Source organism: Saccostrea cucullata, unplaced genomic scaffold (genome assembly GCF_032062105.1).
Source record: "Saccostrea cucullata isolate Sc308-1 unplaced genomic scaffold, CSIRO_AGI_Scuc_v1 ctg3129, whole genome shotgun sequence".
NCBI lineage: Eukaryota > Metazoa > Mollusca > Bivalvia > Ostreida > Ostreidae > Saccostrea > Saccostrea cuccullata.
The window spans coordinates 1-14,952 of NW_026933928.1; the positions used below are offsets into that span (position 1 = coordinate 1).

The 14,952-nt window shown below is 33.7% G+C and overlaps 1 long non-coding RNA gene across 1 annotated transcript; it reads left to right on the forward strand.

Moving 5' to 3' along the window:
- Positions 1-12,335: 12,335 nt before the first annotated feature.
- On the forward strand, positions 12,336-14,648 carry LOC134239657 (uncharacterized). Its single transcript, XR_009986264.1, has 3 exons — positions 12,336-12,436; positions 13,749-13,815; positions 14,419-14,648. It is a non-coding gene; the product is annotated as an uncharacterized LOC134239657 (long non-coding RNA).
- Positions 14,649-14,952: the final 304 nt, after the last annotated feature.

A 14,952-nucleotide genomic window follows, 5' to 3' on the forward strand; every position in this document is an offset into this window, starting at 1 on the left:
TATGTGGAGGGGGGAGGGGGGCTTGAATTTTAAACCATTTGATGATGCTGCCATATCAATATACTGTTTGTGTACTTCAAAAAGCCGGCTTCATATTTTTAAAAGCAGCCTTAGCCGGATAGCATATACACTAATATATAGATACCACAAAGAAATCATTATTAATACCATACATGGAACGGATATGTGTAGCGCTAATTCATGGTTATGATAACATCAACAACTCCATACCCAGTGATTGCGCTATATTTTGAATGCACCAGTTTTTGTACACAAACAGTATCAAAGATTTAACTGTTCTTGAGAATTTTTTTTCCTGTTTATTCATTTGCAAAAACTTGACCCACACCTTGTAACCAGCCCTACCCCCTCTGGGCCCTCATTTAAACCAATTTGATTTAAAACTATACCTGAGGATGTCTCTATGTCAATTTGACTAAGGACCCTCTAAACACTGTACACTAAAGAGCTCTATTTATTGGGTAATTTTATGCAGTTAGAGTGATCTGCCCTTAGTTGTAAGATTAAAGAAATTGTTTTTACCATAAATTACATAATTAATAATAGATTAAAATATTTTAGCATTATATGAGACCAAGAGAAAGAAATTTAATTAATTATTTTTATTAATTTTCCCAATGTAAGTAAACAACAGTGATTTCTGTTCACAAATAGTCAATTGTTTTTGAACATTTTTCCTGCGCAAATAAGGCATGTATCCCTATGTTCTAAATGAATGAAAAAGTCTCAATATGCATACCTTTATATTATATATTTTTCTCTAACTTCAAAAAAAAGTTTATGTTAGTGTTAGAGCTTTCTTAAAATCATGACATTTCTGTTCTTGAGAAAAAGATGTTTCCTACATAGTTCTTTGTTATACTTTGATCTTCTATTGTGGCCCACCCTAACCCTCTGGGGTCATGATATAAACCAACTTCAATCAACATTACCTGAGGTTGCTTAAATTATGATGAGTGTTTGAAATAACCATGCACCCGACCACCTGAGATGCAAACATTTTGTCGTGGGCAAACAGATTTGCAGGTATTGACGCCCAGCTGGACATGTAAAATTTTTCATAAATTAAAATTCAGATATTTGATGGAACTCTCTCAAATCAAGTAATAGTACTGGTTGCAAAGTGTAACAAGCAAACGGGTAGAATTCATACCTATAGGCACAGGATCAAATATAAGCTGGCACCATTCATTTAATTGCTACTCCCCCCCCTCCCCTTGAGGTCATGAATTGAAAATGAATCTCTACACTTCTTTATGGTGCTTTCATATGAGTTTTATCTTTCCTGGACCAGTGATTCTTGAAAAGAAGATTTTTTAAAAATGAATACGGAGTATATATATCTCAGTTGATTCGATATGCAAGAGCATGCTCTACATATGAACAGTTTCTAAAACGAAGTAAATTATTGACAAGCAAGTTCATTAAACAAGAATATCAGCAGACTCCTTTAAAGTCATCATTTCGTAAGTTTTACAGTCGATACGATGACCTTGTCAGCAAATACAATTCATCATTGAGTCAAATATTTATACACTGATTTGTCAACGGATTTTTTCGTTATTACCTGATCATGACAAGGAGCACACAGTGGGTGTGACCGGTCGGCAGGGGATGCTCACTCCTCCATGGCACTTGATCCCACCTCTGATGTTTCGGAAGTCCGTGTTTGTTTTGCTCCTATTTTGAATTGTTTTATGGGCTTTGAAATTGAATACTGTTCGTTATCTCCATATCCTTCTTCAGTAATTCCCAATTATCTCCCCCTTGTAAGAGGGCCTTTCTATTGAACAAACTTGGAATTTCGTTCACCCAAGGGTACTTTGTGGTTAGTTTGGTTAAAATTGCCCTAGTGTTTGTTGAGAAGGAATCAAAAATGTGAAAAGTTTACAGACGGACAGACAAACAGATGCCAAACAAAATGTGATCAGAAAAGCTCACTAATGAGTTCGGCTCAGCTGAGCTAAAAATAGAAGACATTTAAAGCAAATGTGAAACTTTAACAGTTAACAAAAAAACAAGAGATGTCACTTAATTGTTAAACACTTATGCCTCTTCCTCCCAAATTGGAATTTTTCCAAGTCCAAAGTCCAAAAAGGCATAATTATCAAAAATGGTTTGATCATACCCCAAACAGAACATTACCTAGTTATTTATCTGATAAATCTGTATACTAAATTTCATTTCAGTATGTGCAACCTCTGCAAAGGAAATGAACAGAAACTGAAAATAATTGGAATTTTTGCTACGTCCATGGGGCATAACTCTGTCAAAAATGGTGCTATCATACCCAAAACAGAACTTGACCTAGATATTTATCTGACTAGTCTGTATACTAAATTCCATTTCAATATGTGCGACCTCAAAAAAAAAATGAACGGAAACTGCAAATAATTGGAATTTTTCTAAGTCCAAGGGGCATAACTCTGTCAAAAATGGTGCGATCACACCCAAAACAAAACTTGACCTAGATATTTATCTGACTAATCTGTATACTAAATTCCATTTCAATATGTGCATCCTCTTCAAAAAAAACTAGAACTGTCCAAACGGAACAAAATACCCCCGCTGGGTTTTTCAGAAGCAAGTTTTTCCATAATAAAGATATGTATCACACACATGAAATTTTTCCTCCAGTGACCTTGAACTTCTCCAAATGACCTAGGGTCAAGGTCATGACAAACCCTTGGGTCATGGGCAATCTTTGTGTGAAAGGAGAACCTACCAAGTTTATCCATAAGGAAGATATGGACTGGACACGAATTATGAAATTTTTCTTCCATTGACCTTGAACTTCCCCAAATGACCTTGGGTCAAGGTCATTACACACCCTTAGGTCATGGGCAATCACCCTTAGGTCATGGGCAATCTTTGTGTGGAGTAGTAGATTCTAATGTCCCTCCGTAAGAAAGATATGGACTGGACACGTTTGCGTGTTTACAAGAGTGCATTTATTGGGTATTTTTCATGCCAAGATTGTACTTATTGGGTACTTTTTGCTTATTGGGTATACCCAATAAGAAGTATCGCTGAAAATGCTTAAAGCACCCTAATTGGGTATTTGCAGGTTAGTACCCAACAAAACTTGGACACGACGATTTGTCCAAAAAAGTGTCCAAAAAAGTTGCTTTCACGGACGCACCGTGTTTTGTGTTTCAGTTTTACATTCGGAACTCTAAATTCTCGAGAGTTCCGAAAATCAACTTCCGTTGATCCTGATCATAACAACGTTTGTTTTCATGGAAAAAAATATGGCGACTAAGAAACACTTAATGTCAACAAGATTGTCTGATTGACAAGAGGAAAGGTAAGTTTATTCGATTAATATTTATCTATTGCTGGGATCTTGTTTAAGGAAAATTGATTTTAATGTAATTTTGAAAACAATTGTGCACAAAATTAAAATAGATATATCGGAACAATTAATCCTAAGTTGCACTTGTATGTATTTTGAATTTTCTCTGTCTTTTTAACTCTCTTGAGGGCGAGAAGTATTTAGTAAATGATCGTATACTTTTAGATAATATTTAATAAATCGAAAGTGTTAATTATTTAATTTTATATCATAACCAACTAATTATGTTCTGACAATGTATATTGTAAAGGGAAATGAAAATTTTAACAATCGTGTGTTCATAAATCGATCAGCTGTAAATTATCGGTTCATGTAGACAGTATTACAATCGCAAAGTGAGCTGAGATGATGATAAATGGGATAATTGACAACAGCTAAATAATTGTATGTAAGTTTATCTCATCTGATATGTAAGAAATTCATTGTATTACTGAAAAATGTTCAGTCAAAACAGTGCTTCTTTCTGTCTTTGATTTTGAGTGTCTGCTTTATTTTGATTTTTTTTTAAATTATTGTTTTTGGCATTTGTTTTAATCAATTTAAAACAATACTGAAATTGATATAGGGCTACTATAACTATTTCACATGATGGGTGTGTAATTAGCATCGGCCGCTACACCCGGGGCTTCCATTTTTGAAGATGGGGCTAGTGGTTTTCTGCACTGAGGAATCCCCTTGGGCTAGTAGAAATTTTAAAATACACATGTAATACATGAAAAACACAACACTTTTTTTGTATTGAATTCCCAATGTGAAAATTTTCCAGGTAGCATGCTCCTATTATCCATAAATCTCCACAACTGCATCCATTTTGCAGTATTACCAGACTGATTCACTTAAAAACGATCTTTTTTTTTCCTAATTTGAATTCCCCCCTTTCCTTTGTTTAATATAGCAATATTTGCATGTACATATATGCCTCACAGATATCTCATTATTAAATTATATACATTATTACTCAATCAGCTCCATGATAAGTGTCATGCAATTATGTTGCGCTTTTTTTTATTTAAAGCCATATATGGCGTAACTGATCAAAAAATATTTTGAAAAATCCAAAATTAAGTAAAGAAATATAGTTATACATTTAAATTAAAGCTTTTCATACAATTCGGAGCACGGAGAACACCTCGTTTCATCTAATATTACGATTTTATCTTCAGTCTCTGTAATGTGTTATTTAAATCTTTTGTATTTTCTTCCAAGTCGGAGAAAATTTCGAGAATCCAAATTAAATTTTGATATCTTTATAACACAATTGACTTAGATTTTGTAAATTACGGAAAATTTCTATCTTTATCATGTTTCTATAAATTAATGATACAAATAATAAGTTTTTATAATTTCAGTCTAATAATTTTCATTGTACATACGCCATACGGCTTTAAATGATTCAAGATGAAAACAAAATGATTTTTGCTTCATTTTAATTAGACGAACTAGTGAATGACCAGAAAAGGAATATTTAAAATCTTTTTTCATTTATTTAAATCATTAATTTATATATGATTAAATTTTACTAGCGAAAATTAAATTAAACTTTAATTTTAAAAAGAATCATCTGTAGTTAATACCCTGACTTTTTTCACGCTGATTTTTTTTTTCAATGTTACTTTTTAATTTTTGCCTCTATATTTGGGCTTGTCACTTTTTACTCGGGGATAGTAACTTTATTGCCACCAAGCTGTGGATTAGTACTTGATTTCCTTTATTGCACAGCGATGACTATGATTTAATAGCACAAAAAGCTTATGGGTTTACGTATGTGAATTTATATGATTAATGCTTACTTGTGATTTTAAGATAACTGGAGATGATTCCTTTTTTCCATTGATATTTCATAAATATTTTCCTAAGTATTATGTTACAATAAATTGGTTTAGATTTTTTTTATAAAAGTAATCAATAATTGCAATAGAAATTAAAACCATAATCATGTTCATTGAGGATTTTCAATATGTAACAGGTCATACAGGAACTTCAATTGTGAACATTGCAGAGAACACACTCATCAGAAGATGACCCTCAGAAATAGGACAATTGTAAGTAATCAGTAAAATGATCAGGAATACTTCATGCCAACCATAAGATTTTTAGAGACATTTTCGCTTCTTAATGAGGCCGAGTCTAATTATTTCTGCCCTAGGGATTTTGATAATTTTTTGATAATTAATTTTTACTGTTATATTTATTGTTTTAGGATTAAAAAATCGAATGTATACCACCCTGATTTCTTAGTGAGCCATCTTAAATGTTGTCAAACTTTTACTATTGGACCCTATGGGAATTTGTTGGAAAATCGCCAAATTATTACATTTTTTCCATATTTGTTGTACTTCTGCCCTAGGGATTTCTTTTTCATTCAAGTAAGTGAAAGTAAACGTAAAAAGTCACCAAATTGTGAAATTTCAAAAAAGTTCACCATCTCGATTGGTCTAGGTAGTAATTACTAATTTTATTTTTTCGAAGCCAAATACCTATAAAATTGCCATATTACGGTATAAATACATATCTTTGCTGATGAATTATTGGTGCATACAATTTTTTTCGGCATAAATAGCAATTTTTAGATTGCTAGTATGTTTCTTGGGAAGTTATGTCATAAGTTTTTAGTATAATATCCATGGACGTCTTGAACATACAAGCGAGTCATGCGTCATTCTGCAGCATCATGCATTGCTTACAAAATCCGAAAATGGTAATGTTGTTAGAGCCATTTCAACGTTCTTTTTCCAATAATTGTCGTAAAATCACATTTTCAGATCAATAGGAGTTACAAATAATGTTAATTTTTGTATTAAAATTAAAATAATTTTCAAAGGTGTATTGTCACACAAATGACTGCATGAAATTAAAAAGCTGCGCAAAGTGATGCGCACTCGAATTAGACTCGGCCTCGTTAAATTAGAAGAAATAGAGGGAAAAACTTGTACATACTACATAACTACTAGGTAACCAACCTTTAACGGCAGGAAAGCTTTTGGTATGTGCAATACAGCTACATATAACCTCTTTAGTATTCATGTTGAGTTTGAGAAAGTACCTTAATATTTTTTCTAGTGTTTGCCAACATTTTCATGCACACTGTTTGCTTGTTTGTACTATCATTTTATTTTATATTCTTCAGATGCCCTTTATCTTTGCCAGTTTTGAATCATTTGTTTTAAGGGCATCTGAGGGTTGGTTCCAGAACTTAATTAATTGTAAAGTAAATACCGTGGTACTATTCGGTCATAGGTTAGGTTAATACGTGTATAACATTTTGTTCTGATAGAGGTGGCATACAGGAAAAGAAACGATAATAGACATCACTTCAAAGGAATAAAATAGCTTCATCTTGTAGGTGTATTTTATTTAAGGATCACTTCTTCATGCCTGATGTGGTGAAAATTATTCATATTCTGTTTGACTGTAATTTTTTTTATATTTTCAACTTCTATCCAGCTAAGTCATGCAATTTTAATTAAATTTTGTGCAAAGCATACCCCAGGAAGGGGGGATGGAATGTCAAGTGTGTCTCTGTCCCTGTCAATATAATTTCAAAGCAGTTAGTAAGGTTTGGGTCAATTTTAAATGCTCTTTAGCAGAACCATTGGGCTAAAAACAATACTAATGTGAAAGCTTTATCATTAAGTGTAGAGATGTTTTTGAAGATTATGTACCCCTAATGTACTGATAGTGTTACATTAGAAGTCTAAAATTTGCAAGGATTAGGTGTAAAATCTTTTTAAAATCTCCTTCTTAACAATCAGAAAGTAACAAACTGTCTAATTAATATGCAACATCGTTTTGTGTGTTGAATGATGATTCCATTTTGATAAAATTATAGCAGATGGGGGTAGGATGAAGATGCAGTTAGACATAGAAGAAACAAAAAAGAGTTGATAGAATTTAGTTTTTCTTCCATTTTATTTATCAATACATATTTCTGAATAAGAAATATACATGTACTTCTACTTCTCGGTTGGGTTTGATCAACATAAAGGGTGATCTTACTGTAGTCAAGAAAAACATGTTTTATACGGCAAAGAAATGCCTTTATCTAATTGCAGAATGAATAAAAAGGACAGAGGCAGATTTGAAGAAGATGCATGAAATGAGGAGTATTTCAAAGATTGCCTGAGCATAATCACTGCTACTGGATAAACATATGGCAATATAAAAGAGCAGGGTCAATGGAGGTATCATACAGTATAGGCCATGTAAGAGACCCTGAAGAAGAAAGTATGGAATAGAAACAAAAATAAAACCATTTTGACATTTATTGAAATATAGGATCAAAGCCTTACATGTAAAATTTGGGCATGTAATGACTTTTCTCTTGCTCTAAGACTTATAACAGTGATGATTTTATTTAATATCTTTATCCCGATTTGTCGAAAAGATTTGGACATAGTGCATCAATTAATTATTTTTAAGTTTTGATACAACGAATTCATTCATTGTACTTGTAACTGAGTTTTCTGGTGCGACACTGTTTAATTGGCTTCAAAACTAAGTTTGTGATTTCCAAACCAGATTAATGAGATACATGTAATATCTTTTAACATCGGTGACTATTAAATCCATTCTTTTACATCTCAGAAGTATTTTATTATTACAGGGAAAATATGCATTGTACATGTATGTGTAATAAACAGGATTATAGAAATTTTCCATATAATACAACACAATCTTAGCAACTGAAGGCAAATATTTATCAAGGGTGTGATCTACTTATCAATATGGTTTTCAGCATCTTGCTCTACCTGTAATGACTTGCTCCAAGTTCCAATACTTAAATTTAAATTTTGCAAACATGGTTATAAAATTCTTTAAAAGCCAAATAGTTTAGGCACAAAATGCTTATATATTTCCTATCATTTGTAAAGTGTACACTGAATGAGATGTGTAATGTTAGAATTAAAGTATTAAATATGTTTTGGACTTATGTATGCTTATGCAGATAAATTTGAATTCATCTAGGGAAGGTAAATGTCATACTTATTGGGTTTGCAATCTAAAGCAAGAGTATAAATATCCAAGACAAATTTGACAATTTTAATGAAGTGTATAAGTAACCCAAGAAGAATTGGACAAGTAAACATTACCTGCTGGGTTTTATTCTAATGTTGGGATGTAATATCCAAGAGAAGTTGAACCAATGTGCAATACCTATTGGGTTTTCTTTCTTATGAAAAAAAAATTTAGTAACCCAAGAAGAATGTCCAATACCTTTTAATTTATATAATATTGAAGGGATGAAGATATCCAAGAGGAGCTGGACAGGTGTCCATTACCTGTTGGGTAGTATTCTTATGAGGAGATTCTCAAGAAACCCAAGAATTAGACAAGTGTCCATTGCTTGTTGGGTGGGATGTAGATATCCAAGAGGAGTTGGACGGATGTCCATTACCTGTTGGGTGATATTCTGATGAAGCAATTCAAGAAACCCAAGAAGAATTGGACAAGTGTCCATTACCTGTTGGGTGAGATGTAGATATCCAAGAGGAGTTGGACAGGTGTCCATTACCTGTTGGGTTGTATTTTGATGATGCAATTAAAGAAACCAAAGAATTAGACAAGTGTCCATTGCTTGTTGGGTGGGATGTAGATATCCAAGAGGAGTTGGACAGATGTCCATTACCTGTTGGGTGGTATTCTGATGAAACAATTCAAGAAACCCAAGAAGAATTGGACAAGTGTCCATTACCTGTTGGGTGGTATGTAGATATCCAAGAGGAGTTGGACAGGTGTCCATTACCTGTTGGGTTGTATTTTGATGAGGAGATTTAAGAAACCCAAAAAAGAATTGGACAAGTATCCATTTCCTGTTGGGTGGGATGTAGATATCAAAAAGGATTTGGACAGATGTCCATTACCTGTTGGGTGGTTTTCTGATGAAACAATTTAAGAAACCCAAGAAGAATTGGACAAGTGTCCATTACCTGTTGGGTGGTATGTAGATATCCAAGAGGAGTTGGACAGGTGTCCATTACCTGTTGGGTTGTATTTTGATGAGGAGATTCAAGAAACCCAAATAGAATTGGACAATGTACACATGTTCAATTATTCTTGGGTATTTTAATCCCTTCGTCAAAATACAACCCAACAGGTTTTGGACACCTGTCCAATGCCTGTTGGATACCTTCATTCTGCCCAACATGTAATGGGCATTTGCTTATTATTAATTGGTCATGACTCAAAAAGGTTTCTCCTTAAATACTTATTTTTGTTATTCAAGAAAGGTTGAACAGAGTCTGAGATGTGTTGAGTTGTGTTTGCACAATTCAGTTTTTTTTTTGCACTTAGGTATTCATATATTTTAATATTAGATATTTTGAAATATACAGGTGTATATCCTTATTGCTAAGAACAAATTAGTTAGGTGTTACAATAGAAGAGCTATATCACAGAAATTGACAAAAATATGGGTTCAAAACCAAAGGTTTTCAGTCTTGTCTGAATTTACCAGCAAATATTAAATATATAATAAATTTGGAATGAATAAAAAACAATAAGAAAAAACCCAATAAAATACGGACATGAGGATTAATATCCAATAAGATTTGAACAGTAACTACCCAAATAATGCTCTCTCGTGTGTACACTTTTTTTGTATCCAATAAGCAGTACCCAATATATAACCAAATGTGTGTCTTTTGCACAGACGGACAGACAGACAGACGGACGACGGACACCTTACCATCGCATAAGCTCCTCTGATCTCTGACCAGTGGAGCTAAAAATGGTGTGATCATACCCAAAACAGAACTTGACCTAGATATTCATCTGACTAATCTGTATACTAAATTCCATTTCAATGTGTGCAACCTCTCTAAGAAAACGAACGGAAACTGTAAATAGTTAAAATTTTTCTAAGTCCAAGGGGCACAACACTGTCAAAAATTGGGCGATCATATCCACAACAGATTTTGACCTAGATATTTATCTGATATACCTGTATACCAAATTTCATTTCAGTATGTGCAATGGTTGTGAAGAAAATGAACGGAAACTAAATGGACCGACCGACAGACAGCAATTTGACCTGAATATTCTGGTAAAATACCACCCTATACATAAATCCTTTAAAACTGTAGATAGTGGAAACTGAAATTTCTCATATATTTTTAGTTCAAGAGGAATAACTCTGGCAAAACTCATTGGATCATGACCAAATTCAAACTTGACTGGGTACATGTGTATACATATTCCTATGACGTATCCATATGTCAAATTTGAGGTAAATGTGCGTACAATGTAACTGTTGTGGAGATAATGAACTGAAAGTGCGTCACTGTTGTGGAGATAATGAACAGAAAGTCAATAAAGACAGAAAAATGGAATCATAATCATTAAATGATAGCACGATAAAAATGTAGACAAGAACCTCAGATTTTTTTCTTGTACTATTCTTATCAACTAAGAAATGTAGATTGTGTGTTATAATACTTACTGGGAAGTCCATCACGTAGTCGGCGTGCCAGGCAGGGCGACGCCGAATCCTCGAAGATCGTCGAAGCTCCATCTAAATAACAACAAGAAAACTTGATCAGTATACACAACACAAGTCACTACAACATCGATACAGGTTTTTTTCTGGTTGATGTTGAGGTCAGATTACAATTCCAGTCATATTTTTCACAATTTTAAATCTTTTTGCTGCAGTGAAGGTCCAAGTTCATAATATACATGTATACTGTAGAACATGTATTTAAAGAAGCACCCTGGCATCATATTTTAGCTACTTTGGCGCAGACATTGACGCTCTAATTCAGGAAACCCCTAACCCAGATAGCAAGCTGACGTTGGGCCGATGTTGGCATGTGGTTGGTAGATCGGCTACATATCGCGGTTGGCAGAACGATATTGGACCAACATCGGTCCGACATTGTCATTACAACAGTCGGTGTATTGACATTGTTCCAACATCGGTCCGACATTGTAATTACAACAGTTGGTACATTGACATTGTACCAACATCGGTCCGACATTGTAATTACAACAGTTGGTGCACTGACATTGTTCCAACGTCGGGCCAACATCAGGCACGTAGCATCGTTCTCAAAAATGGGGGGGGGGACCAGAGTTTTTTTTTTAATTACCTAAAAAAATTGACAAGCAAAAGGATGGGGTGGTGGTGGCCAACTTTTTTCAAGGCCAACCTTGATTTCACTATAGGCCCAGCCCCCCCCCCCGTTGCTACGTGCCTGAACATTGTTATTTTTAATGTTGAAGTATGGACATCTTTTAATGTTGGGCCGACATTGTTGAACCAATGTTATGTAAACTTATGTTGAAACGTTTAAAAAAATATTTATTTATTTTATTTTTTCTTTCTTTGTTTATTTATTCATTTCTTGTTATTTAATCATTTCGTAGATTTTCAAAACTATGGAATATAACCTGTCGACTAATAGTTAGAATAATCTAACTGTGTCTCGGTACAGGCCCTCACCACAGTTAGAATACGTCCCATATACTTCTAATGTAGCAAATCGGAGCGGATCCGCTCCGAAACGATTTTGAAGAATATAAAATGATTTGCACTGGGAACAACTACCAAAATAATCAAAACAAACCTTCTTGAGATTGCTTATGCCTTTTATCCCAAAAAATAATCCATATAAATACGAAAAAATCCAATTAATTTTCTCAACGTTTTTCTCTCGATTCAAATTACCGGCCATATTTACATTCGGAACTCTCTAGATTGTTCCAAGTAAATGCACTATGCGAGTTATCGCCCGTGTTTCTTTCTGCTACATTACGAATACACGGAACGAATTCTATCGTTAAACCGGGTCAGTAGGACAATATCATTTTAACGATAGAACATTCTATCTAGTCGACTAATAGTACAATTACGTCGGGATCGAAGTCGGGCACGATAAGCAATTAATTTAAACAACACTCCGCGCCGAAATTTAAATTTTTGGTGGGTTACACGCAACCATGTCGATTTTGCATAGAAGTAAAGTTCGGAAGAGAGTGTCTCGAAAAGGAGAATCATGACTAGCTTTGGATGGAATTTCTGTTTTGACAGAAGATGAAGACATTTTACGACCCGGTACTGCGGTAGGACAATGTACAAAATATTTTAACATTTGTCCTTGAATAATTCCAGTCTTAATTTTATTTATCGATTCCTTGTGTTTTGATTGGACGAGAACAAATTCAAGAAAAAGTTTACACATCGATGAATTTTTCAACAAGAACTACTTTCTTGACTGTTGTAAAATCAATAAAAACCGATACTTCTTTAGCTGATTACAAGAAACATAATAAAAAATGAATTAATGAATGAAAAGGAGATAAACAGGACTGACAGACGGGAATATTATGTTTATGTCACTGTCGGATCACGAGTGTGAATTTTTGAAAAGGAGATAAACAGGACTGACAGACGGGAATATTATGTTTATGTCACTGTCGGATCACGAGTGTGAATTTTTGAAATCGCTTAAATCATGCTGTCATTTTCTCGACGTTCCATATCGTAATGTGATAGGGAAAAGAAACGTTCCTCAGACTCTTGCCTTTTTAGCATCAAATTAATATAATCACATCCTACAGATCCCATATTCTCCCTAAATTTTTGAACGAATCAGAGCAAATCGAGGACGTCGTCGGTCTTCAACTTTCGTCACGACGTCAACATGACCATGGTCAAGGACGAATTATTTGGAAAATACGCGTATTTACGATATTTGTTGACTTAAACAACATTCAATGAGTTTTTATAAGTTTAATTATTTATTGTTTTGACAAATAAAGTTTTGATTTTATCTATATTCATCTTGTATACGTTTCTTAAAGTATAAAGTATAAGGCATAAAGTATTCCTACGCCGTACAAAATAACGGATTGTATGGCGGCCTCAAAGAGAAATAATTTTAATCATTAAAAAAATTCTTAATTGGAATTATAAGAATTAAACGTTCTTTTTCAGAATTTATCGATGTGTAAACCCTGTCTTTTTACTCACAAACTTTACATAAAAGTGCTTCGCACTTTTATTCAGTTTGTGAGTAAAAAGGCAGAGTTTACACATCGATAAATTCTGAAAAAAGAACGTTTAATCCTATAATGAATAATTGCTTTTGCTACTGTTCCTTCGTCAGGACACTACACATAAAACGCCTTGCAGTGAAATCGTTTGAGCAAGCGCTATTTCAATTTTGTTATAATAATATAACACTTCTAAACATCTCTCATAAAGATGGATTTCAACCCGAATTTCCTCGTTTGGGATCGATTCAGGAATTTTAGTGTTCCTCTCTTCAACATTTACAGAGTATGTTGTACAATGTAATAATACATATACATGTATATATTTTTAAATGCATGTTCATGATCATTTTCAGCACTTATTTTGATTATTTAATAGTTGCATGCAGTGGACTGTGCCCGAGACGATTCCCACAGCGCCGGCACATTGTCAGCTTGTAAAAATGGTGAGAACCAGCTCATTTTTTTTTTTATTTTAAAGTAACACAAATAATCTAACATTGTTTTTATTAACTTGTATCTTTTAGCATAAAACTATAAAAAAAATATTGCATCCACTAAAGTAAACAAGAGGTTTATATTCTTAATTTCCTTATCCTAAAAATACATAACAATGGGTTCTGACAAGTAATCTAAACAAGTAATCTAAATAGTGGCGGATTTAAGGGGGGCGCAGTGCCGCACCCGGCGCCCCCCCCTAAAATGTTTAAAGTTAGCGTAAATCACAGTTTCGTCTAGAAAATGTAAATATGTCTAATTGGTAGACCTCATTTTTACCCTACAAAATCTCTAGAATCCAGGAGCTTCCGGGGGCTTCGCCCCCCTGGGCCCCACTAGGCGGCCCCCATTCCCCTTGCCTAATTTTGCCTAAATAAAAACACTGCAAGAAAGTGAATTTCTATTCTACATTATACTGAACTGTCAGGTTGAAATAACCAATTGTCTTTACAGTCTTGTAGAGCCTTACTTTATTATTTGTCGTATATTTTTGTTTATATATACGATATATATTGATTATGATACATCCTAATGATCATCTTTTCTTTCAGAAATTGTGCCAGCAAAGTTTGAAGTGTCTATGGAAATGATCAATATTGAACTTTCTGAACCTTCCTACTTAAAGTGAATCCGTTCGTGACTGACATGACCATTTATTTGGCTACCCTCTAACAATTCACAACGCCATATTTTATTTGTTTATTATTGTGAATTTCATGGGATATCAGTGAGGAAGTGATTCAAGCAGATACTTGAGAAATTTCGGATCTAACTTAATTAGGATCTTCGGAATATTCGGTGAAAATATAACATGTTGATTATATGGGATCGTTTTTATTAATATAGTTGTGTAGTGGATATTTTGTACTTAATACATGTGTTTGTCACTCTAGTCTATTCATTAACTTTGTACGGTAAATGTACATGGGCAGCTGGAAGTTCTTTGTAACTGCAATGACCTCTCACAATGTCATTAAGTCAAATGCCATATTTTAAAAAAAGAAATAGTTTGTTTTATTACAAAGAATGTCGATCAGTGAGAATACTTTGAAAACATTTTTTATGATATTGGGCCAACGTAGTGC